We start from the raw sequence: 27,223 nt of genomic DNA on the forward strand, positions 1-27,223 counted from the left end.
TAAAGAATTTATACTTTGGTGACTCTTGAATTTTATCATAAGCTGCACCTCCTCTCTGAACTCAAAAATTGAATCTACCTATTGAAAATATCAAATACCTTTTAATATTAATTTGCCTACAACCAACTGCTTCCTCAGGGATTTCTTATTCCTTTCATTTTTTTTTTTCTATAGAATTTATTACCTTCTGACTCTCTATATATTTTATTTTCTTGTACATGCAGACAGAGGAATAATTACATTTATTGCACCAAAAGGAAGTTTTATGTGAGCAAGGAGTTTTTATTTCTTTTTAAATTTATATCTCAGATCTTAACTAGTTCTTGGCATATAATGCTCACACAGTAAATACTTGTTAAATGACGAAGCGAAAAGGTTGTCAGTCTAATTGGGGGAAAAGGGTAAATTAAAATAATCAGTTTTTCATTTTGTTACGTAGGTGTGCATTCTTAACAATATACTTTACAAACTCAATCTTTTATTTCATTCATATGAGCATATTTGTATAGGAATCAGAATCAGAAATTTTGGGTCTCCTGTCAATCATTCTCAACCTACTGGTAAGAATTAGTATCTTTATTCTTCATTCAAGGTCTATTCTTTTTTCTTTTTTTTTAGGATTTTATTTATTTATTTGAGAGAGAATGAATGAGAGAGAGCATGAGAGAGGAGAAGGTCAGAGGGAGAAGCAGACTCCTCAAGGAGCTGGGAGCCCGATGCAGGACTCGATCCTGGAAGTCCGGGATCATTAACTGAGCTGAAGGCAGTTGCTCAACCAACTGAGCCACCCAGGCACCCTCAAGGTCTATTCTTAAAGGATAGCAGTGCTTAATATCACATGGACAAATATTCCTGTTGTGGCATTTATTTTAGATCGTGTTGGTACATTTCTGGTAATAGTCCTCCTCTCCTTGGCTCAATCTGACAAAGTCCTAAGGTGTGTGTAGGCATCTAAAATACCATGTGGTTGATGTCTAACTATTGTAAGTTTCAATAATTACCCAAAAGAATCTCACACAGGGAAGGAGAAAATGAATGGGTAACATTCTCCATCCTTTTATTCTCTCCTTCACTTACTCTATCAGTGGATTAGTTTTCAGCACCTGCTGTGCTCGTTCACCATTGGTGATGTTCACATCTATATTTAAGGATCTGAAAACCCCACTTTTTTTTAAATTTCTTTTCAGCATAACAGAATTCATTGTTTTTGCACACACCCAGTGCTCCATGCAATGTGTGTCCTCCATACTAACCACCACCTGGCTCCCCCAACCTCCCACCCCCCACCCCTTCAAAACCCTCAGGTTGTTTTTCAGAGTCCATAGCCTCTCATGGTTCATCTCCCCCTCCAATTTCCCTCAACTCCCTTCTCCTTTCCATCTCCCCATGTCCTCCGTGTTATTTGTTATGCTCTGCAAATAAGTGAAACCATATGATAATTGACTCTCTCTGCTTGACTTATTTCACTCAGCATAATCTCTTCCAGTCCTGTCCATGTTGCTACAAAAGTTGGGTATTCATCCTTTCTGATGGAGGTATAATACTCCATAGTGTAGATGGACCACATCTTCCTTATCCATTCTTCCTTTGAAGGGCATCTTGGTTCTTTCCACAGTTTGGCGACCGTGACCATTGCTGCTATAAACATTGGGGTACAGATGGCCCTTCTTTTCACTACATCTGTATCTTTGGGGTAAATACCCAGTAGTACAATTGCAGGGTCATAGGGAAGCTCTATTTTTAATTTCTTGAGGAATCTCCACATTGTTCTCCAAAGTGGCTGCACCAACTTGCATTCCCACCAACAGTGTAAGAGGGTTCCCCTTTCTCCACATCCTCTCCAACACATGTTGTTTCCTGTCTTGCTAATTTTGGCCATTCTAACTGGTGTAAGATGGTATCTCAATGTGGTTTTAATTTGAATCTCCCTGGTGGCTAGTGAGATGAACATTTTTTCATGTGTCTGATGGCCATTTGTATGTCTTCATTGGAGAAGTGTCTGTTCATATCTTCTGCCCATTTTTTGATATGATTATCTGTTTTGTGTGTGTTGAGTTTGAGAAGTTCTTTACAAATCCTGGATATCAACCTTTTGTCTGTACTGTCATTTGCAAATATCTTCTCCCATTGCGTGGGTTTCCTCTTTGTTTTGTTGACTGTTTCCTTTGCTATGCAGAAGCTTGAAAACCCCACTTTTAATTCCAACTCTGATTTCTCTCTCTGTGCATGCTGTTGTTCCCAGGTTCACTCTCTCTTTCCTATAAAAGGATTATATTCCCCTTCCTCCTAATCACAGTCTTGGACACGTGATTTGCTTTAGCCAATGAAATGTCAGCAGAGTGTAGTATGCTAAACCCCAGTGAAAGCTTTAAAAGCTACAGTGGGGTTCTACTATTGCCGTTTTACCTCAGCCATGCACATGAGACAGGGCTGTTGCTTCAGCCTGGGTCCTAGAATGAAGAAGATAAAAGACAACGGTTGTCTATGTGAGTGAGAAATAAGCACTTGTCATTGTAATCCACTGAAATTTGGGTTCACTCCGCAACATGACTTAGTGCCTTAGGACAAGTGTTGGAGTTTCTCATTTGTACACTGGGGACAATAACATCTTCCTTGTCTATCTCAGAGAGTTATGGGGAAGAGCAAATGAGAACTCTACAGGTGAGAAGTTTCACAGTATTCTATGCTATTCACATTATTGTTGGAACTCTAATTATATGCTCTTCCAAGCTCTGGAGTATCCATGTTTTTTAATCCCCCCACACCAATCTTTCAATGGATCTAGAACACTTGAGACATTTTGCAAGGGCAAATTATGCTTTCCTCTTTCTTGTTTACTTAAATAGGCTGATATTTAGATAATTAATGAAGGATATTAGTGAGACATAAAAACCATATCCTTAAGACTTAATTCTTTTATGATGATTCCAGCCTCACCTCTCTGCCCCCACACATTTATTACATAAATCTCACAGTTCTTTTCTCTTTGCCCTTGCTGTTGCATTGTATTGCATTTATAGGATTTCAAGTCTGTGTGTGATGTCTTAGAACTCGGAGTGAACTTGATAGGGATCCTGGGGAGCATGCGTCAGGGGACAGGAGTGGCAGAGGTTGCCGATTGCTGAGTCGGTGTGGACACAAGGTTAAGTGCCACCTGAGATGCTCTCCCCACCTCCCTAAGAGAGGAAAGTCATGTCCGTGGTCTGGGAGGAAGTGTGGCACACTGAGACCAGTAGGCTAGTACCTGTCACTGGGGGAGGCATATGTATGTCTCCTTAATCTTCACAAACCTACCATGTACTGTCATCACTCCTATTTTGCAAATGGGAAAACTGAAGCTCAGGATGGTGAAGTTTCTTGTGCAAATTGGTGAAAACCAAAAGCGGTTCCATAACCCAAGCCTTCCTACTCCAAATTCCCAAGTCTTTCCTATCTTATGTTATGTGGACATTTCATTTTATATGTGGTATCCTAGGAAATACAAAGCTAAGTGCTAATTTTGGCCATGGCATTTAAACACCTTATTCTTTAGCATGTAAATGAATTCAGCTTCAGCAAGAACCCCTGACTGTGGTTTTGTGGCAGGGGGTTTGAAGAGGGAAGGTGGAGAAGGTTGGGTGGTAATTATGATTCCAGTTAATAGTTTGTGATGAGTGCTGGCTGTTAGATGTTAAGTGTTGGAAGTAATGAGCAATGCCCAATGTCGTGGAGAGGCTACATCAGTGTCTACGGACTCCTTCCCCCATGTGATTCCAGAGATTCAGGCGAAACCCGGATTTCAAGTTATCCAACTGATTCTGTGAGGTACAGGTTTGGAAACACCTAATCAAATACACCAGAAACTATATTAGGAAGAATAGCTCTGATTGTATTTATTCAGCACCTACCATGTTTCAAGGATAGTGCTAAGTGCTGAGGAAAATTCTAAAAACAAAGAGAAATGGTGTTTTTCCTTAAAAGAGACTTCTTTAAAAAAAGGTTTTATTTATTTGAGAGAAAGAGAGAGCTCAAGAGGGGCAAGAGGCAAAGGGAGAGGGAGAAGCAGACTCCCCACCGAGCAGTGGAGCCTGAAGTGGGGCTCGATCCCAGGACCTTGGGATCATGACCTGAGCCAAAGTCAGACACTTAACCAACTGAGCCACCCAGGCACCCCTTAGAAGATACTTAGTAGCAACACAGGAAACAACAGGCGTTAGCAAGGATACAGATAAAGGAGAACCCCCTTACACTGTTGGTAGGAATGCAAGCTGGTGCAGCCACTGTGGAAGACAAGTATGGAGGTTCCTGGAAAAGTTAAAGATAGAACTATACTACAGTCCAGCAACTGCCTCCTAGGTACCTACCCAAAGAATACATAAATCATAATTTGAAGGGATACATGCACCTCAATGTTTACAGTAGCATTATTTTGAGAAGAGCCCAAATGTCTATCTACTGATTAATGGATAAAGAAGAAGTGGTATGTGTACATATATGTGTATGTATAAATATGTATATATTGTATGTGTATATATATATGTATGCATATATATATGTATGTATGTATGTATGTATTGTATGTGTATATATACACACATACAATGTGGGTGGAGCTAGAAAGTATCATGCTAGGCAAAATAAGCCGGTCAGAGAAAGACAAATACTGTATGACTTCACTCATATGTGAAATTTAAGAAACAAAATGAAAGAACATATGGGGGAATGGAGGAAAACTAAGAAATAGACTCTAAACTATAGAGAACAAACTGATGGTTACTAGAGGGGAGGTGGGCGGGTGGGCTGGCTTAAATAGGTGATAGGGATTGAGGAGTGTATTATGATGATCTCTGGCTGTTGTATGTTAAGGGTTGAGCCATTAAATTCTACACCTGAAACTAGTATTTCGCTGTATGTTAACTGGAATTTAAGTACAAAATTTAAAAGAAAAGATACTTAAAAAAATAAAACAATAAGATGACTTGTGCATTGTATAGGTCAGATATTAAATTCTACGGAGACTGAGAAAATTTAGTTTGTCAGACTAAGGTATATGCAAATTTAAAAGATAAATCAGAGTAGCCTGAAATTACTCCTTGCTTTTTTAACTCTAAAATTTGTAATCCGAACCTCTTATGGTTTTAGGAAAGGATTGGCTTAAACATTTTTTAAAAAGATTCTCTCATTCCCCATGAATAGGGATTTCCAATAGAAAATTCATTATAATTTAAAATATATTTATTTTCATCTTACATATGAATAAAGAGATATACCCAAGGAACCTCAACCACTTCTCAAAGAGGATTACAAAGAGGATTGCATTTATAACTAAGAAATGTTTTAACATTTCAGATTCATTACAAGTCCTTATCAACAGATTTTATTGATTTATACTATTATTCTAAAGAGGAATCGATTTGACTCAGTTTTTCTTGACATGTGACAAAATATGTCTTTATGATTTAATTAATAGAGAAAAACATTTTAACAACAGAGAAATGTAGAATTTAAACTTGGATGGAAATATTTATGTCACTAAGCCTTATTCTGAGTGACCAGAACTCAATCAATACAACTTCAGAAAAGAAAATCCTTCCCTAAATCTACTATGATTAAAATAAGAGGCTTTTGACCTACTTCTCACAAATATGCATCCCACATCCCTGGGGACCAGTTGTAAAAACTGATAACCAGAGAGTTTAGTGTAATCATGAAGCCCTTGTCTTGGAACTTACAGTCCAAAATCAACAGAGCTGGTTAAAAACCCCATGAAAAAATGGAGTCATGGGAAGTAAGAGCCATAAGTCTGCATATTCTTATGAGTTCATGTAATAAGAAATAAAAATAGAGGAATTAAGTTCTTGATCTGACATTTTTTCCCTAGTGTGGCATTATACTAATCAGTCATGATACATGATACTGTCTTCCTTTATCAAAGACAGTTATTTCCCACCCTGCAGGAGGAACACACTTGGAGTGGAGAAGGACGGAGGGACTCCCACCTCTCCAGCCGGAGAAACTAAATCCATCCTGCTGAACCATGAGGTGACAGATGGGTCCTATGGAATAGTGCCACTTTTTGTATTGACAAAAGCTAGAATGTGACTATGTGAGTGAGTGGTAGAAAAAATGGTGGAGTAAGAACTAGTAAGAAGTGAGGAAATTGGGGCACCTGGGTGGCTCAGTCATTAAACAGCTGCCTTTGTCTCAGGTGGTGAGCCCAGGGTCCTGGGATGGAGCCCCACTTCAGGCTCCCTGCTCCACGGGAAGCATGCTTCTCCTTCTCCCACTCCCTCTGCTTGTGTTCCCTCTCGCTGTGTCTCTCTCTGTCAAATAAATAAATAAAATCTTAAAAAAAAAAAAAAAAGAAGAAGTGAGGAAATCACACACTAAAGAACCAGGGTGCTAGATGGAATGTTAAAGTCGCCAAAATAAGAGTAGACACGGTTGGAATGAAATTTATTTATGTTATTTTATTTATTTATTTATTTATTTATTTATTGTTAATTATTGTTAATTTACTTGTTATCTTTTGTTTTATTTTTGCTCCAGAGTTTTCCCCACCCAATCTTTCCTGCTGCTAAATTCATGTTACTGGGGCTCCTGGGTGGCTCAGTGGGTTAAAGCCTCTGCCTTCAGTTCAGGTCATGATCCCAGGATTCTGGGATCGAGCCCCACATCGGGCTCTCTGCTCAGCGGGGAGCCTGCTTCCTCCTCTCTCTCTGCCTGCTTCTCTGCCTACCTGTGATCTCTCTGTCAAATCAATAAATAAAATCTTAAAAAAAAAATTCATGTTACTGGAAACCATATTTTGACATGGCTATTCCCCTGTTCAAAACCTATCATGGCCTCTTATTATCCATAGGACTAAGAAAAAAATGTTGTTCTGCATTTTGAGATCTTCTGAAATACTTCTGAGACCCATCCACCATATCTATATTGGTTTTCCTCTCTATTCTCTTATCCAGCTAATGTTTCTTTAGAACTGTGCTATGCACATAAGTAGACCCTCAAAATTGTTGGGTCTGTGTAAATGACTATCGGGTCTGTGTAAATGAGTAAATGGTCAAGAAAGGCAGTAATAATGGTCTTAAGATAATTCTCTAGGAATTAATTTGGAGGAAAGCTCTACAGAGATTAGTATGTTGCTGACTGGATATGACAGGAAAAACTATGGTAGTACAGAATCTGTTCTCCAATATTTATTTTGAATTTGTTTTCCTTTTCCACATCATAGCCCTGGACAAAATGCCAACAGATTCTTCTCTACTACCTAACTACTGTTTCCCTTTGTTGCCATCTATATCTTAAGATTCAAAAGTAGGCTTTCCACAAAGGGCTAAGTACTGGTTTGTTCAGTTCCAAGGGAATTGTCTCTCCATCTTCACCCCTATATATATATGTACTTTTTAAAATCTCAATCTTAGCCTCATGTGTTCTGTGGTTCCACATACTTTCTCTCCATATATAGTCTCTGGGATTCTGCATTTGGTCTGGTTAGACTTGTCACATTGACTGTCAGTAATTCCTGGCTAATAAGCATTTAGCTTATTCTTATGCCAATATACCTGATGATTCTTCTTGAAGTGGGGTGGGGGGCAACTATCAATTTACTTAAGGATGGTTTTTCCATTAAACATGAAACGTTTATTTTTCTCTGATTATAATTTTTATCTATTTCTGTATATTTGTTGTAGAAAATTAGGAAAATACCTAAAGTAAAAAACAACCTTATTAGGGCACCTGGATGTCTCAGTCAGAAAAGTGTGTGACTTTTGATCTCAGGGTTGTGAGTTCGAGCCCCATGTTATGGGTAGAGATTATTTAAATGAATAAGTAAATAAAAACTCAAAAATAAAAATCCTACTAACTAAAAACTACTCACTATCCTTGCACCCAATGATGAACACTGTTTTGTTGTCTACCTCTCTAATCTTACATTTTTTCTACGTTGTTTATGTAATAGGATTTGCAATCAAGAAATGAGCAGGTGCTAAGGTCTCTTTGCCCTACTTCTATGAACAGGAAAAAGAATTGGTTTCCCTGTTAATTCCTCCAAACCCATTGTGAAAGTCAAGAGCTTTTGGACTCAGTTCACTTTCTGAGGATCAATGTGTCTCTAAAGGGAGGAGTTTGAGAGAGAGAAAGAGTTAGAAGCAAAGAACCAGGGGAAATTTAATTCTTTCCCCTGGAGTGGGGAATCTCCATATTGAGAAATAATTACAGGATGCCAAATGTGTGCCAATGGGGGGGGGGGGGCAGCGCTGACTATGAGAAATATCCCTGAAACTTCCAGAAGCTTTAGTGCTTGAGAGACAAATGGTAGGGGCCATACTTGATAAGAATAGGGTGTAGCTTAGGAGTAAAGAAGAGCTGCTAAGTACTGTGGATTTATAACCTGGTCCCTACATATATTTCCTGGCATCACTTAAATCCAATATTATTTTAAGTTTGTTTGAGGTAGCAGGAGGCCCTAACAATGACAGATTAAATTGTCTAATTATCCAATGAGTGGAAGCTTGGAAGATATTAAATTAGAATTAGAGAGATATGAGAATCTAATATTTCTTATAGCCTAATATTATCTAAAATTCATTGTCTCTGTGTCGGTCTTTTCTCTTTCTACATCAACGTATGTATGTGTGTGTATATATGTGTATATATGTATATATATATTATATATATAATGTGTGTATATGTATATATGTGCATACAAATATATATGCATGCATATAGATACATATATGTGTATGCTTATGTGCATAAGACAAATTTATAATTTATATGCCATTTTTTAACTTTTTAAAAATTAAATATAATGATATTTTCTGGTTCCAAGTATTCCCAAACACATTATTTCATAGTTGATGGCATAGTTGATGACTCTGTGTAGCTATTGTGTACTTTGTTACCAATTATTGACATGCTCCCACATGCTCCTAACAGTGACAGAACATGATTGTTTCTAATATTCCGCTATTATAAAAGTTCTACAACAAACATCCTTTTCACACGAAATTAAGTGTATAGCTGTCATTGTTTCTTTAGAATACCTCTATCCTTGGAAGTTGGATTGCTGAGTTAAAGAGAATATGCTTTTTTAGACTTTTTGTACGGAATTCCAAATTATCCTCCAGGGTACTTGTAATAACTTATATCACACCAGCATTGTGTGAAGGTGCCGTGTTTTCCCTCATTTCCAAAGGGACTGAAAATGTGAACCACATCCCTTCCAAAGGAAACACTTCTAGTAATCTCTGACACATTTTAATTGGCCAGAAATATGGTAGAATAATAGATAAAATAATGGTGCCGGTGTTGTCTGAGTTTTCAAAAACTAGAATGTGATACATTCTGAAAACTGTTGCTCAATGAACTTGATGTTGATCTTTGGGGAAGAATTCTAGAGTAGCCATGTTATTAGAAAGCTCATGACTGTTTGGACTTTCATTTGGCTTAGGCACGTTTACTTGAATGACTAATCACAGCATTACCAAAGCCAATGTAATGACATTTTCACCCCCTAATAGAAATCTGTTTAATTAGATGCTGTAGTACTGACTATATCTATTTAAAGAATGTCCTTTAATCTTCTTCCTGGATTTGGCAATCCAGTTAACTGTTGTTTCAAGATATTCTTGAATCATGCAGGATATTAGGCAGTGACTCATTAATAAGATTGTCTATATCTTAGACAAGTCAGTCATTGGGACTGATTGGCCTCAAATAATAATACCATGAGTAAAGGGACGCCTGGGTGGCTCAGTTGGTTAAACAGCTGCCTTCGGCTCAGGTCATGATCCCAGCGTCGTGGGATCGAGTCCCACATCGGGCTCCTTGCTCCGCAGGGAGCCTGCTTCTCCCTCTGCCACTCTGCCTGTGCTCGCTCTCTCTCTCTCTCTCTGACAGATAAATAAATAAAATTAAAAAAAAAAAATACTATGAGTAAAAATGGTGTGTGTGTGGGGAGGGTAACACAAAAGTGAATAATTGACTAAGTATGATGATTCATTGATTATCTTTAAAAAGCTATATTCATAATAACAAAATAACATCAAAATATCATCTATTATATGATTATGAGGAACTTGAAAATGAAACCTTGATAAGCTCTCCATTAGAAAATGTAAAAGAGGGATTCCTGGGTGCACAGTTGGTCAAGCATCTGTCTTTGCCTCAGGTCATGATCCCAGAGTCCTGGGGTCAAGTCCTGCAATAGGGCTCCTTGCTCAGCAAGAAGCCTGCTTCTCCCTCTGCCTGCTGCTCCCCCTGCTTGTGCTCTTTCTCTCTCTTGCTCTATCTCTGGCAAATAAATAAATAAAATCTTTTTATTAAAAAAAGAGGAAGATGTAAAAGAACTCTAGAAGATTCTTCCTCCAGCTATGTCATTGGCTAACTCTAACATTTCAAATCTCAGTACACATATTGCCTTCTCAATGGAGCTAATACTGATTCTGCAACCTGTTCCTTATCCCAGTCCTTCTTATCCTGCTCTCCTTTTTCTTTCCTCCATAGCTTGCATCCACTTCTAATGTACTATGCAGTTTATGGATTTATTATGTTTATTATTTATTGTTTGTCTCCACTGCTAGAAGGTGAGCTTCAAGACCACAGGAACCTTTCTATATAATTTAGTGATATAGCCCAAACATCTAGAACATTTAGAAGACACTCAAGATATAAATATTGGATGAGTTGAGCTAAGAACTAAAACTTTAAGTAGTAGTTTGGGTTATCTTAATGAATATGGATGCTACATGGCTCATATAGTAAAGAAAGCCATTTCCAAACTCACTGGAACACTGTTGGAAGTACTTCCACTGGACTTCAATTTATACACTTCCGTCTAAATCCAGAGAGAACTAGGCTGTAAGGATGCTCCTTCAGTACCATCAAACGTGTAATTAAAAGAGTAGCCAAGTGAGTAAAATGAATTCTTACATTTTAGATTACTATTTGCAAAGGCCCAAAGCAGATAGTGTAAGATAAAAACAAATTATAGAACATAAAAGAATCTTGTAGAACAGGGAGAATAAATATACTTCCCTATACTGTTTCTAGAAATTATTTTAAAAATACTTATCCCTTAAGGACTCTTTTTGTGAAGTAGCAAAAAATTATTTGAAAATGGTTTTGCTAAACTGCCCTATTTTTGTAATCTAATTTTAGAATATGTTGTTTTGTAAAATATGTTCTCAGAAGAAAATCTATGCACTTGAATCAAAAGACAGGTTTATTATATAGTGTTTAAAACTAGATTTTTTATAATAATGTAAAAGAAGTTTTAAATTCCCCATTAAGGATTTTTAAAAGATTTTATTTACTTGAGAGAGAGAAAATGCTCAAGAACACACAGGCACACACACATGCACATGTGTGTGAGAAGGTGGAGGCCCAGAGGGAGAGGGAGGAAGAAAATCTCAAGCAGACTTTGCACTGACTATGGAGCCGGACATGGGGTTCGATCTCAGGACCCATGAGATCATGACCTGAGCCAAAAGCAAGAGTTGGGGGCTTAACTGACCAAACCAACCAGGTGCTCCTCCCCATTAAAGATTTTTAAATAGTGTGTTAAATACTTTTTAACAAAGACTTAATAATAACAGACATTTGTCAATTTTTTGGTCACCAAGCATCAGAGCCTCTCTACCAAATATCTTTAATTTCTCTAGATAAACTCTTTACCTTTTTCACCTACTACCTGTGCTGGAAGTATAGCTATATGGACTGTATCAGTAGGTTCATATCCCTCTGGTTTCTGGTTAGGTTTATCCAATAGGGAACCCTAGGAAGAGATCAGAATGAGGTAAGGGAGTGAAGTGAATGTTTTTATTTCCCCTGCTCTTTCCCCGAAAGAGGGTCTTGAGCTGGCTATCTCCAATCAAAGCCACTGTTTTTTGGTCAGTGTTCTCTCTAGGGTTCTAAGACTACTAAACAGCTTACATGAAAATGTGTTTTATTGGTGAAATCTGTATTTCCTAGTATTGTTGAATTTGTAATCCCAGAAAAGTCGGCGAGTCTCTCACACTGCTCTTCCTTTGTCCATTTTTTTCTGTTAGATCATTCAATTTTAGTTTCCCTAAAAATTAAGAGTTACAATTCTTTTGGGTTGTATGCATTGCAAATAATTTCTTTTTAAGTTCATTTGTGGGTCCTTTGTAATAAAGAAAAGTTTAATTTTAATGCAATAGGAATCTTTTCCTTAAGGTTTATCCTTTTTTGTGTGTTTTATTTAAAGGCTTCTTTTCTATCTATGTGTAAAAAATTGCTTTCTCCATTTTCTTCTTAAATTCTTAAAATTTTGTTTTTAGCATTTGTGACTTTAAACATTTATTTATTCAACAACTTCTCAGAAACAGCAGTGAGGAAAATGGATAAAATCTCCCCTCATTGTTTTCCTTAGCAATATGTCAAATTCATCTACTATATTGGGGGGCCATATTGAATTTTAAAGGAGATGAGACTTAGCATTAGAAAACCTTAGACTTTGGGGCACCTGGGTGGCTTAGTGGGTTAAGCCCCTGCCTTCGGCTCAGGTCATGATCTCAGGTTCTGGGATCGAGCCCCGCATCGGGCTCTCTGCTCAGCAGAGAGCCTGCAGAGAGCCTGCCTCCCGCTCTCTCTCTGCCTCTCTGCCTACTTGTGATCTCTGTCTGTCAAATAAATAAAACCTTAAAAAAAAAAAGAAAACCTTAGACTTCATTACAATCTACTATTTAGCTATTCTGTATCTTTTACTGAGTTGCATAATCTCTATTAGCCTCATGTTTATTCATTTCTATTTATAAACTTTCTCACTAGATTAAAAACTAAATTCTTGTGATTCTATATTACAAATTGTAAAACTACAAATATATTTTAATCAATATCCTCTATTGAATTCCCAATCAGGGACTTCTTGTTAAAAAATATTGATCTGCATTTGTTTTTCATTCATTCACTGAACTAATTCTTACTGATCAGCTTTCATATGCCAGTTTCACTCATAAAAATCACTACTCTCTTCCTGAGAGTAAATTTTAGAGGCAGCGTAGGTGAAGATAAGAAAAGCAGCAGTCATCATCCTACTTCAGAATCACTACATGTGAAAAATTTGTTTTGTGTCTCTATGAGATTAAATATCTGAATAAAAATATAAAAACATTCCTTATCCACATGTTTTAAATGTTTTTAGTTTTTGCACAGATCATCTACATGATTATCCACATGATTTTACCCAATTCTCTTTCTTGCAGCCGATTACTATGTGAGGTCTGTAATCATAGCTAGTGCACTGACAGTTTGACAGCCATATGGTAAATAAAATGGGTCCATTATGGTCTGTAAGATGCCCCAAATATCCAGAGCCTCAGCAGGATCAACCAGCCATTTTGGCTACCACATCAACTGGTTCAGACCGACTGAGGAGCAATTTTCTGAGCTCTGTGGGGAGCATATGTTATATAATGGAAAACATCAGCTGCCAAGTGGTCTACCTTGGTCATTCAGCCTTAGATAAGAAAGCACATACAAATCAGCGTGTTCATGTTGTTACCATGGAGACCATTCTGCTAAATGGATATCTTGAAAGACACTGATCATAAGACTGTATGTTGTTTGAAAAGCAAGAGTAGTAAAACATATGTTTATACCACAGATTTGGTATCACTGGGGTTTGAGTTATGTCCCTAATGGGCGGCCAGATGTTTTATATCTTTTCATAAAGCAGAAAGTCTGCTACACAGGCATTTCTTGTTGATGAATATTAGCATACATATGTTTCAACAGAATATTTTAATTTGGTTTCATGTAGTTGTTTGTACTGAGGGAAGAATCTCAGAACCCTATTGACCAAATCTCTGGAATATTATTGTCTATACAAAATTGAGCATCTTATAAAATTTTATTTTATAATTTATATTTTATTGAGATAGAATTGACATACAGTGTGTAGGTTTAAGGGGTACCGTGTGTTCATTGGATACATAGTACAGTGTGATTACCACCATAGTGTTAGTAAACACCTCTATTATTATCACTCCTTTTTTGTAGTGAGAACTTTTTTAAACTAATTATTTTTATTAACATATAATGTATTATTTGACCAGGGGTACAGGTCTGTGAATTGTCAGGCTTACACATTTCACAGCACTCGCCATAACACATACCCTCCCCAATGTCTATAACCTGACCACCCTCTCCCTACCCCCCTACCCCCAGAACCCTCAGTTTGTTTTGTGAGATTAAGAGTCTCTTATGTTTTGTCTCCCTCCCTATCCCATCTTGTTTCATTTTTTACCTTCCCTACCCCCCAAACTCCCCTCCCTGCCTCTCAAATTCCTCATATCAGAGAGATCATATGATAATTGTCTTTATCCGATTGACTTATTTTGCTGAATAATACCCTCTAGTTCCATCCACATCATTGCAAATAGCAAGATTTCATTTCTTTTGACAGCTGCATAGTATTCCAGTGTGTGTGTGTGTGTGTGTGTGTGTGTGTGTGTGTGTACATACCACATGTTCTTTATCCATTCATCTGTTGATGGGCATCTAGGTTCTTTTCATAGTTTGGCTATTATGAACATTGCTGCTATAAACATTTGGGTGCACGTGCCCCTTTGGATCATGTAGTGAGAACTTTGAAGATCTAGCCTCTGAGCAGCTTTGAAGTATGTCATACAGTCTTGTCCACTCTCATCACTATGCTTTGCTTTAGATCTCCAGAACTTCTAACTGCAAGTTTGTACCCTTTGACCAACATCTCCCTCATTGCCCCAGTCCTCAGCCTCTGGCAACCACTATTCTACTCTCTGCTTCTACGGGTTTGGCTGTTTTAGATTCCACACATGCGTGATATCATACAGTATTTGTCATTCTCTGTCTGACTTCTTTCACTTAGTACAAGGCCCTCAAGGTCCATTCACATTCTTGCAACTAAGAGGATTTCCCTTTTTCTCATGACTGAATAATGTTCTGTTGTATGTATATATCACATCTTCTTTATCCATTCATCTTAGGTGGTTTACATACCTTGGTTATCTTGAGTAATGCTGCAGTGAATATGAGAGTGCAGGTATCTTAATGTCCTGTTTTTCTTTCTTTTGGATACATACACAGAAGTGGGATTGGTAGATCAAATGGTAGCTCTATTTTTAATTTTTTTAAAAGATTGTATTTATTTATTTGACAGACAGAGATCACAAGTAGGCAGAGAGGCAGGCAGAGAGAGAGGAGGAAGCAGACTCCCTGCTGAGCAGAGAGCCCGATGCGGGGCTCGATCCCAGGACCCTGGGATCATGACCTGAGCCGAAAGCAGAGGCTTTAACCCACTGAGCCACCCAGGCGCCCCTCTATTTTTAATTTTTTGAGGAAACTTTATTCTATATTCCTTGATGGCTGAACCAGTTTATGTTTACATACTGAATTGTGCACAAATGAGCCTTTTTTTCTACATCCTCATCATCACCTGTTATCTCATCTTCTTGATAGCTAGTCTAACAGGTATAAGATTACATCTCATCATTGTTTTGATTGATATTTCCCTGATGATGAGTGATGTTGAACATCTTTTCTTGCGTCTGTTGGCCATCTGTATATCTTCTTTGGAAAAATGTCTATTCAGTTCTTCTGTCCTTTTTAAAAAATTAATTATTGTTTTATTATTGAGTTTTATTAGTTCTTTATATATTGTGGATACTCACTCCTATAATATATGGTTTGCCAATGTTTTCTGCATTTCCACAGCTTGCATTTCATTTTGTTGGTGATTTCTTTTGCTGTGCAGAAGCTTTTTAGTTTGATAAGTCCCACTTGTTTATTTTTTATTTTGTTGTTTGTGCTTCTGATGTTTCATCCAAAAATCATTACCACAACCAATGTGAAGGAGCTTTCCCCTGTGTTTTCTTCAAGGAACTTTACAGTTCAGATATTACGTTTAAATTTTAACCTATTTTGAGTTAATTTTTGTAAGTGATGTAAGATACAGATTAGATTTAATTTCATTTTTTGGTATGTGATGATCCAGTTTTCCCAACACAACTTATTAAAGAAACCATTCTTTTCCCAATGAATATTCTAGGCTCCCTTATCAAAAATAGTTTACTGTGTAAATGTGAGTTTATTTCTGGGCTCTCTACTCTGTTCCTCATATTGGTGTGTACAGGTCTATTTTTATGCCAGTACCATACCATTTTAATTATAGTATTTTTATAGTGTAGTTTGAAATTAGGAAATGTGACATCTCCTGCTTTGTTTCCTTTCTCAAGATTGCTTTGACTATTTGGGGTCTTGTGTGGTTCCATAAAAATATTAGTTTTTTTTCTCTTTTTTGTTTTCTCTTTCCTTCAAGAACATATCTGATATTGAGGACTTAAGATCTTCTCATCATGTGCTGTGGCTTTCCCTAGTGCATAAAAGCAATAATGCTTTTGTGAATGAAATGCTTTTTGTGAAATACTTTTGTGAATGTGTTTTGTCTTATTTGTCTAATTTAGACAACTGCTTAAGTTGTCTAACACAAAGAGACAACTGAGAACAAGAATGAAAAGTATATTAAAATTAAGTGCTATGTACATATGTACCATATAATTTTTATTTTATTATTATTATTTTTTAAAGATTTTATTTATTTATTTGACAGACAGAGATCACAAGTAGGCAGAGAGGCAGGCAGGGAGAGAGAAAGGAGGAAGCAGAATCCCCACGGAGCAGAAAGCCTGATGTGGGGCTCGATCCCAGGACCCTAGGATCATGACCTGAGCCAAAGGCAGAGGCTTAACTCACTGAGGCACCCAGGCACCCCTATTTTATTTTTTTTTCACCATGATAAGTGTATTTTTAAATCCCTGTACCCTGTTTCCCCTATTCCCCACCCACCACCCCTTTGGGAACCATCAGTGTGCTCTCTGTAGTTAAGAGTTTTTTCTTGGTTTGTCTCTCTTTTCCTTTTTTCCTTTGCTCATTTGTTTTGTTTCTTAAATTCTTCATATGAGTGAGATCACATGGTATTCTTCTTTCTCTGACAGACTTATTCCACTTAGCATTATACCCCTAGTTCTTTCCATGTTGCTGCAAATGGCAAAATTTCATACTTTTTTATGGCTGAGTAATATCCTATTGTATATATACCACTTCTTCTTTATCCATTCCTCTATTGATGGACAGTGGAACTGTTTCCATAGTTTGACTATTGTAAATAATGCTGTAATAAATATAAGGGTGCATGTATCCCTTTGAATTAGTGCTTTGTACTTTTGGGGTCAACACCCAGTAATGTGATTCCTGGATTATCGGGTAGTTCTATTCTTAATTTTTTTTTTTTTTTAAGAACTTCCATACTGTCTTCCACAGTGGCTGCACCAGTTTGCATTCCCACAAACAGGGCAAAAGCGTTCCTTCTTCTCCATATCCTTGTCAACATTGTTTCTTGTGTTTTTCATTTTAGCCCTTTGACAGTTGTAAGGTAATACCTCTTTGTGGGGTTTTTTAAAAATTTTTTTATTTTCCTAAGATTTTATTTTTAAGTAATCTCCATTATAACCCTGGGATCAGCAGTCACATGCTTCACTGACTGACCCTGCCAGATTCCCCCCATTGTGGTTTTAATTTACATTTCCCTGATGATGAGTGATGTTGAACATCTTCTCATGTATCTGTTGGCCATCTGTATGTTGTCTTTGGAGAACATACATTTTCCCTCTGCCTGTTTTTAAATTGGATTATTTGTTTTTTAGGTGTTGAGTTGTATCAGTTCTTTATATATTTTGGATACTAACTCTTTATCAGATATGTCATTTGCAAATATTTTCTCCCATTCAATAGTTTGCCTTTTCGTTCTGTTGTTTCCTTTGCTATGTGGAAGCTTTTTATTTGATGGCATCCCAATAGTTTATATTTTGCTTTTCTATCCCTTGCCTGAGGAGACCTATCTAGAAAGATGGTGCTACAGCTGTTGTCAGAGAGATTATTGCCTGTGCTGTCTTCGAAGATAAGGTTTCAAGTCTCACATTTAGGTCTTTAGTCCATGTTGAGTTTATTTTTATGTATGGTGGTCCAGTATCATTCATTTGCATATGGCTGGTCAGTTTTCCCAATGCCAGTTTTTGAAGAGACCATCTTTTCTCCACTGTATATTCATTCCCCTTTGTCAAAGATTAATTGACCATATAGTTGTGGGTTTATTTCTGGATGCTCTGGGGTTTTTTTTCTTAATTTTTAAAAATTTTTTTAAACATATGATGTATTTTTATCCCCAAGTGTACAGGTCTGTGAATCGCCAGGTTTACACACTTCACAGCATTCACCATAGCACATACCCTCCCCAATGTCTGTAACCCCACCCCCCACTCCCAACCCCCCTCCCCCCAGCAACCCTCAGTTTGTTTTGTGAGATTAAGAGTTACTTATAGTTTGTCTCCCTCCCAATCCCATCTTGTTTCATTTATTCTTTTCCTACCCCCTAAACCCCCCATGTTGCATCTCCACTTCCTCATATCAGGGAGATCATATGATACTTGTTTTTCTCCAATTGACTTATTTCACTAAGCATAATACCCTCTAGTTCCATCCACGTCATTGCAAATGGCAAGATTTCATTTCTTTTGATGGCTGCATAGTATTCCATTGTATATATATACCACTTCTTCTTTATCCATTCATCTGTTGATGGACATCTAGGTTCTTTCCATAGTTTGGCTATTGTGGAAATTGCTGCTATAAATATTTGGGTGCACGTGCCCCTTCGGATCACTACGTTTGTATCTTTAGGGTAAATACCCAGTAGTGCAATTGCTGGGTCATAGGGTAGCTTTATTTTCAACTTTTTGAGGAACCTCCATGCTGTTTTCCAGAGAGGTTGCACCAGCTTGCATTCCCACCAACAGTGTAGGAGGGTTCCCCTTTCTCTGCATCCTCGCCAGCATCTGTCATTTCCTGACGTGTTAATTTTAGCCATTCTGACTTGTTAATTTTAGCCATTCTGACTGACTTGTTAATTTTAGCCATTTAGACATTCTGAGGTGGTATCTCATTGTGGTTTTGATTTGTATTTCCCTGATGCCGAGTGATGTGGAGCACTTTTTCATGTGTCTGTTGGCCATCTGGATGTCTTCTTTGCAGAAATGTATGTTCATGTCCTCTGCCCATTTCTTGATTGGATTATTTGTTCTTTGGGTGTTGAGTTTGATAAGCTCTTTATAGATTTTGGATACTAGCCCTTTATCTGATATGTCGTTTGCAAATATCTTCTCCCATTCTGTCAGTTATCTTTTGGTTTTGTTAACTGTTTCCTTTGCTGTGCAAAAGCTTTTGATCTTGATGAAATCCCAATAGTTCATTTTTGCCCTTACTTCCCTTGCCTTTGGCGATGTTCCCAGGAAGAAGATGCTGCAGCTGAGGTCAAAGAGGTGGCTTCCTGTGTTCTCCTCAAGGATTTTGATGGATTCCTTTCTCACATTGAGGTCCTTCATCCATTTTGAGTCTGTTTTCATATGTAGTGTAAGGAAATGGTCCAATTTCACTTTTCTGCATATGGCTCTCCAGTGTTCCCAACACAATTTGTTGAAGAGACTGTCTTTTTTCCATTGGACATTCTTTCCTGCTTTGTCGAAGATGAGTTGACCACAGAGTTAAGGGTCTATTTCCGGGCTCTCTGTTCTGTTCCATTGATCTATGTGTCTGTTTTTGTGCCAGTACCATACTGTCTTGATGATGACAGCTTTGTAATAGAGCTTAAAGTCAGGAATTGTGATGCCACCAACTTTGGCTTTCTTTTTCAATATTCCTTTGGCTATTCGAGGTCTTTTCTGGTTCCATATAAATTTTAGGATTATTTGTTCCATTTCTTTGAAAAAAATGGGTGGGATTTTGATAAGGATTGCATTAAATGTGTAGATTGCTTTAGGTAGCATAGACATTTTCACAATATTTATTCTCCCAATCCAGGAGCATGGAACATTTTTCCATTTCCTTGTGTCTTCCTCAATTTCTTTCATGGGTACTTTATAGTTTTCTGAGTACAGATTCTTTGCCTCTTTGGTTAGGTTTATTCCTAGGTATCTTATGGTTTTGGATGCAACTGTAAATGGGATTGACTTCTTAATTTCTCTTTCTTCTGTCTTGTTGTTGGTGTAGAGAAATGCAACTGATTTCTGTGCATTAATTTTATATCCTGACACTTTACTGAATTCCTGTATGAATTCTAGCAGTTTTGAAGTGGAGCCTTTTGGGTTTTCTACACATAGTATCATATCATCTGCAAAAAGTGATAGTTTGACTTCTTCTTTGCCAGTTTGGATGCCTTTAATTTCTTTTTGTTGTCTGATTGCTGAGGCTAGGACTTCTAGTACTATGTTGAATAGTAGTGGTTATGATGGACATCCCTGCCATGTTCCTGACCTTAGCGGAAAAGCTTTCAGTTTTTCTCCATCGAGAATGATATTTGCGGTGGGTTTTTCATAGATGGCTTTGATAATTTTGAAGTATGTGCCCTCTCTCCCAACACTTTGAAGAGTTTTGATTAGGAAGGGATGCTGTACTTTGTCAAATGTTTTTTCAGCATCTATTGAGAGTATCATATGGTTCTTGTTCTTTCTTTTATTAATGTATTGCATCACATTGATTGATTTGCGGATGATGAACCAACCTTGCAGCCCTGGAATAAATCCCATTTGGTCGTGGTGAATAATCCTTTTAATGTACTGTTGGATCCTATTGGCTAATATTTTGGTGAGAATTTTTGCATTCGTGTTCATCAAGGATATTGGTCTGTAATTCTCTTTTTTGATGGGATCCTTGTCTGGTTTTTGGGATCAAGGTAATGCTGGCCTCATAAAATGAGTTTGGAAGTTTTCCTTCCATTTCTATTTTTTGGAACAGTTTCAGGAGAATAGGTATTAGTTCTTCTTTAAATGTTTGGTAGAATTCCCCTGGGAAGCTGTCTGGCCCTGGGCTTTTGTTTGTTTGGATATTTTTGATGACTGCTTCAATCTCCTTACTGGTTGTAGGCCTGTTCAGGTTTTCTATTTCTTCCTGGTTCAGTTGTGGTAGTTTATATGTCTCTTGGAATGCATCCATTTCTTCCAGATTGTCAAATTTGTTGGCATAGAGTTGTTCATAGTATGTTCTTATAATTGTTTGTATTTCTTTGGTGTTGGTTGTGATCTCTCCTCTTTCATTCATAATTTTATTTATTTGGGTTCTTTCTCTTTTCTTTTTGATAACTCTGGCCAGGGATTTATCAATCTTATTAATTCTTTCAAAGAACCAGCTCCTAGTTTCGTTGATTTGTTCTATTATTTTTTTTTTGTTTCTATTTCATTGATTTCTGCTCTGATCTTTATTATTTCTCTTCTCCTGCTGGGTTTAGGCTTTCTTTGTTGTTCTTTCTCTAGCTCCTTTAGGTGTAGGGTGAGGTTGTGTATTTGAGACCTTTCTTGTTTCTTGAGAAAGGCTTGTACCGCTATATATTTTCCTCTCAGGACTGCCTTTGTTGTGTCCCACAGATTTTGAACCATTGTGTTTTCATTATCATTTGTTTCCATGAGTTTTTTCAATTCTTCCTTAATTTCTTGGTTGACCCATTCATTCTTTAGAAGGATGCTGTTTAGTCTCATGTATTTGGGTTCTTTCCAAATTTCCTCTTGTGATTAAGTTCTAGCTTCAGAGCATTATGGTCTGAAAATATGCAGGGAATGATCCCAATCTTCTGATACCAGTTGAGACCTGATTTGTGACCCAGGATGTGATCTATTCTGGAGAATGTTCCATGTGCACTAGAGAAGAATGTGTATTCTGTTGCTTTGGGATGAAATGTTCTGAATATATCTGTGATGTCCGTCTGGTCCAGTGTGTCATTTAAGGCCTTTATTTCCTTGTTGATCTTTTGCTTGGATGATCTCTCCATTTCAGTGAGGGGAGTGTTAAAGTCCCCTACTATTATTGTGTTATTGTCGATGTGTTTCTTTGATTTTGTTATTAATTGGTTTATATAGTTGGCTGCTCCCATGTTAGGGGCATAGATATTTAAAATCGTTAGGTCTTCTTGTTGGACAGACCCTTTGAGTATGATATAGTGTCCTTCCTCATCTCTTACTATAGTCTTTGGCTTAAAGTCTAATTGATCTGATATAAGGATTGCCACCCCAGCCTTCTTTTGATGTCCATTAGCATGGTAAATTGTTTTCCACCCCCTCACTTTAAATCTGGAGGTGTCTTCAGGTCTAAAATGAGTTTCTTGTAGGCAGCATATTGATGGGTTTTGTTTTTTTTATCCATTCTGATGCCCAGTGTCTTTTGATTGGGGCATTTAGCCCATTAACCTTCAGGATAACTATTGAGAGATATGAGTTTAGTGCCATTGTATTGCCTGTAAGGTGACTGTTACTGTATATTGTCTGTTCCTTTCTGATCTACTACTTTTAGGGTCTCTCTTTGCTTAGAGAACCCCTTTCAATATTTTCTATAGAGCTGGTTTGGTGTTTGCAAATTCTTTCAGTTTCTGTTTGTCCTGGAAACTTTTTATCTCTCCTTCTATTTTCAATGATAGCCTAGCTGGATATAGCATTCTTGGCTGCATGTTTTTCTCATTTAGTGCTCTGAATACATCATGCCAGTTCTTTCTGGCCTGCCAGGTCTCTGTGGATAAGTCTGCTGCCAATCTAATATTTTTACCATTGTATGCTACAGACTTCTTTACCCGGGCTGCTTTCAGGATTTTCTCTTTGTCACTAAGACTTGTAAATTTTACTATTAGGTGACGGGGTGTCGACCTATTCTTATTGATTTTGAGGGAGATTTTCTCCACCTCCTGGATTTTGATGCTTGTTCCCTTTGCCAAATTAGGGAAATTCTCTACGATAATTCTCTCCAATATACCTTCTCCTCCCCTCTCTCTTTCTTCTTTTTCTGGAATCCCAATTATTCTAATGTTGTTTCATCTTATGGTGTCACTTATCTCTTGAATTCTCCCCTTGTGGTCCAGTATTTGTTTGTCTCTTTTTTGCTCAGCTTCTTTATTCTCTGTCATTTGGCCTTCTATATCACTAATTCTTTCTTCTGCCTCATTTATCCTAGCAGTAAGAGCCTCCATTTTTTATTGTACCTCGTTAATAGCTTTTTTTTTATTTCAACTTGGTTAGCTCTTAGTTCTTTTATTTCTCCAGAAAGGGCTTTTATCTCTCCAGAGAGCATTTCTCTAATATCTTCCATGCCTTTTTCGAGCCCAGCTAGAACCTTGAGAATCGTCATTCTGAACTCTAGATCTGACATATTACCAATGTCTGTATTGATTAGGTCCCTAGCCTTCAGTATTGCCTCTTATTCTTTTTTTTGTGGTGAGTTTTTCCGCCTTGTCATTTTGTCCAGATTAGAATATATGAAGGAGCAAATAAAATACTAAAAGGGTGGCAAAGACCCCAGGAAAATGCACTTTAACCAAATCAGAAGAGACCCCAAATCATGGGGGGGAAAAAGGGGATAAAAAGAAGTTCAGGAAAAAAAAATTTAAAAAAGAAAACAAATTTAAAAAATATAAAAAAGAGAAAATTTATATATTAGACTGGTGACTAGAACAGGGTCACCCACTTAATTTTGGGAGTATTTTGGTCTCTTAGAAGAAACTACCTCCCAAAATCTTAAAGAATGAAAAACATGTATAAGGGTAAACACAATGGAGGGATAGAATATGCCTATAAAGATGAAAAAAATTTTTTTTAATTTCTAAAAAAGGAGTTGATAAAGTAAGTTGTTTGGGAGAATAAAGAAAAAGAAAGTGGAGAGATTTTGCTCGGAGACTAGAACAAGCCTGGAGCTAGATTTAAGGTATATTTTGATCTATTAGAAGTTGTACCCCAAATTTTTTAGAAGAAAAAACCCTATGTGTATACAAAAAAAAAGTTAGATACAATGAAGGATAAAATATGACTATAATAATGAAGGTTCAAAAACGATTATTATTATTTTTTTATGAAAGGTATTATTAAGATAAACTAGTTAAAAAACATTAAAAGAGGAGAGGGTAAAAGTTAAAAAAAATTTAGAAGAAAAAAATAAAATTAAAAAAATTAAATTAACTGCCAGAATAAAGAATCATGGGGAGAAAGCCATGAATTCTATGCTTTGCTTTCTCCTCTTGTGGAATTCCGCTGTTCTCCTTGGTGAGTGAACTTGGTCCTGGCTGGATTTCTTGCTGATCTCCTGGGGGAGGGGCCTGTTGTAGTGATTCTCAGGTGTCTTTGCCTGAGGCGGAATTGCACCGCCCTTACCAGGGGCTGGGTTAAGTAATCTGCTCGGTTCGCTTTCGGGAGCTTTTGTTCCCTGAATGCTTTCCGTAGAGTTCTGGAGGACGGGAATGAAAATGGCGGCCTCCCAATCTCCGGCCTGGAGGAGCCAAGAGCTCGGGGCCCCACCCCTCAGTGTGCCCTCAGAGAAAAGCACTCAATCACCCCCGTCTCCCTGGCCTCTGGCTGCGCTCCGAGCTCACCCAGCCTGCGACCGGTTCAAGGTAACCCCGAGCTGAGAGCTCGCTCCTTGGCTCTGTCTCTGTAGCCGGCTTCCCCGCTCTAATACCTGTGAGCTCTGTGACACTCAGACACCCCCGATCCTTCTGTGACCCTGCGGGACCTGGGGCCACACTGACCCCGCATGGGCTTCACCCCGGTTTAGCCTCTGGAACGATGTCCCTCAATGGAGCAGACTTTTAAAAGTCCTGATTTTGTGCTCCATTGCTCCGCCACTTGCCGGGAGCCGGCCCCTCCCCCTGCGGTCTATCTTCCCGTCGCTTTGGATTCACTTCTCTGCTGTCCTACCTTTCAGAAAGGGGTCAATTTTCTGTTTCTAGAATTGCTGCTCTTCTTCTCTTCAATCTGATGTTGGATTTGTAGGTGTTTGCAATGGATTGATAAGCTATCTAGCTGATCTCCTGCTATCTGATGTAGTCTCGGCCTGCTACTTCTCCACCATCTTGACTCCTCCCTGGATGCTCTGTTTTATTCCATTGATCTATATGTCTTTTCTAAAGCCAGTATCATACTGTTTTTTCCTACCACTTTGTAATATAACTTAAAATCTGAAATTGGGGTACTGCCAGTTTAGTTTTTCTTTTTTCAAGATTGCTTTGGCTTTTTTAGTCTTTTGTGGTTCCATACAAATTGTAGGATTGTTTGTTCTAGTTCTGTGAGAAATGCTCTTGATATTTTGATAGGGATTGCATTAAATGTGTAGATTGCTGTGGGTAGTATAGACATATTAACAATATTTGTTTTTCCAACTCATGAGCATGGAATGTCTTTCTGTTTCTTTGCATGATCTTGAATTTCTTTCATCAGTGTTCTAGATTTTTCAAAGTACAGGTCTTGCACCTCTTTCATTAAGTTTATTCCTATATATTTATTGTTCTTGATGCAATTGTAAATGAGATTGTTTTCTTAATTTCACTTTCTGCTGCTTCATTTATTAGTGTAAAGAATGCAACAGATTTATGTACATTGATTTTGTATCCTCTGACATTACTGAATTCCTTCATCAATTCTAGTTGCTTTTTGGCAAAGTCATTACAGTTTTCTATATATAGTATCATGTCATCTGCAAATAGTTTCACTTCATCCTTATCAACTTGGATGACTTTAGGATTGCTTTGTATCTGAAAATGCCACTAAAATTTTGATAAGGATTACATTGAAACTATAGATGGTTTGGGATAGTATGATATTATTATATCATGGCTTAATTTAATGTCTTTTCTGCATAGCTGCCCTTACCTGTCATTCCCAAGACAAGTACCAGCAGGGCCTAGTGCTGTTTCTACATAGAAACAAAGAGGTTAGTGCTAGTTACATATACTTCTAAGTGATGCCCACTGCTACTGGTTCTCATTCCAACTAAAAATAATTGGCTCTTCTATAAGGGCGAGTTAGGTCACAGTAGGAGGAATTTTTCCTTGACGAGGGGTTAGGGCAAGGATTTAATTTATTATCCCAATGGGGTCAATTTTGAATGTGAAGGGAGATGCAAAAATAACTTAAATTATGTGATATTTGACATATAGACCAACAAATTTGTCATATTGTATAAAATAGTTCTACACAAAATCTGTTTTCAAAAAAAGTTTTAAGTACATGGATGGACTAGCACTAATTTTTTAAAAAGGCAGATTAATTGTATTCATTTCAGAAAGGGCAGACTTCAGATTGAGGAAAGCTATCAGGGGTAAAGAAAGGTATTACAGAATGAAAAAAGGGTCAGTCCTTCAAGAAGACATAATAATTCTTCACATGTATGTGACTAACAAACCACTGCCAATTTATAGGCAGCAAAAACTAGTAGAAATTGCAAGGAAAAACAGATGAATCTAGGATCCTCGTTGGTGACCTCAGCACCCCTGGATCAGAAATGGAGTGATCTAGCAGGCAGAAAACCAGTCAGTTGAGTAAGTAAAATAGTAGGCAGTAAGATCAGTATGTTGGGAATAGTTGAGTCCAATCAGTCAACTGGATATAATTGACATTTTTAGACCACATATTCCAACAATAGCAGAATGTTCTTCTCAAGCTCAGATGGAACTCTGGGCCATAAGACGTACCTTAACAAATTTGAAAGAATAGAAGTAATATAGTATTTGCCTTCAGATCAAAATGGCATTAAACTAGAAATCAATTATAGAAGGGTAAGTGGAAAATCCCAGAATATCTGAAAATTAAACAATGTACTTCAAGTAACTCATGGGTTAAAAAAGAAGTTTCGGGGCACCTGGGTGGCTCAGTGGGTTAAAGCCTTTGCCTTTAGCTCGGGTCATGATTCCAGGGTCCTAGGATCGAGCCCCGCATGAGGATCTGTTCTCAGCAGGGAGCCTGCCTCCCCCCCCCTTCTCTCTGCCTGCCTCTCTGTCTACTTGTGATCTCTGTCAAATAAATAAATAAAATCTTTTAAAAAAAAAGTTTCAAGGGGTGCCTGGGTGGCTCAGTGGGTCAAAGCCTCTGCCTTCGGCTCAGGTCATGATCCTGGGGTTCTGGGATCAAGCCCTGCATCAGAATTTCTGCTCAGTGGGGAGCCTGCTTCTCCCCTTCTGTCTCTGCCTGCCTCTCTGACTACTTGTGATCTCTGTCTGTCAAATAAATAAATAAAATCTTAAAAAAATTTTTTTCAAGAGCAATTAAAATATATTATAAACTACCTGAAAATGAAAACATAACTTTCAAAATTTGTGGAATGTAGCAGAAACAGTGCTTAGAGGGAAACTGACAGCATGTGGTACATACATTAGAAAAGAAGA

This window comes from Martes martes, assembly GCF_963455335.1.
Source record: "Martes martes genome assembly, chromosome: 14".
Lineage (NCBI taxonomy): Eukaryota > Metazoa > Chordata > Mammalia > Carnivora > Mustelidae > Martes > Martes martes.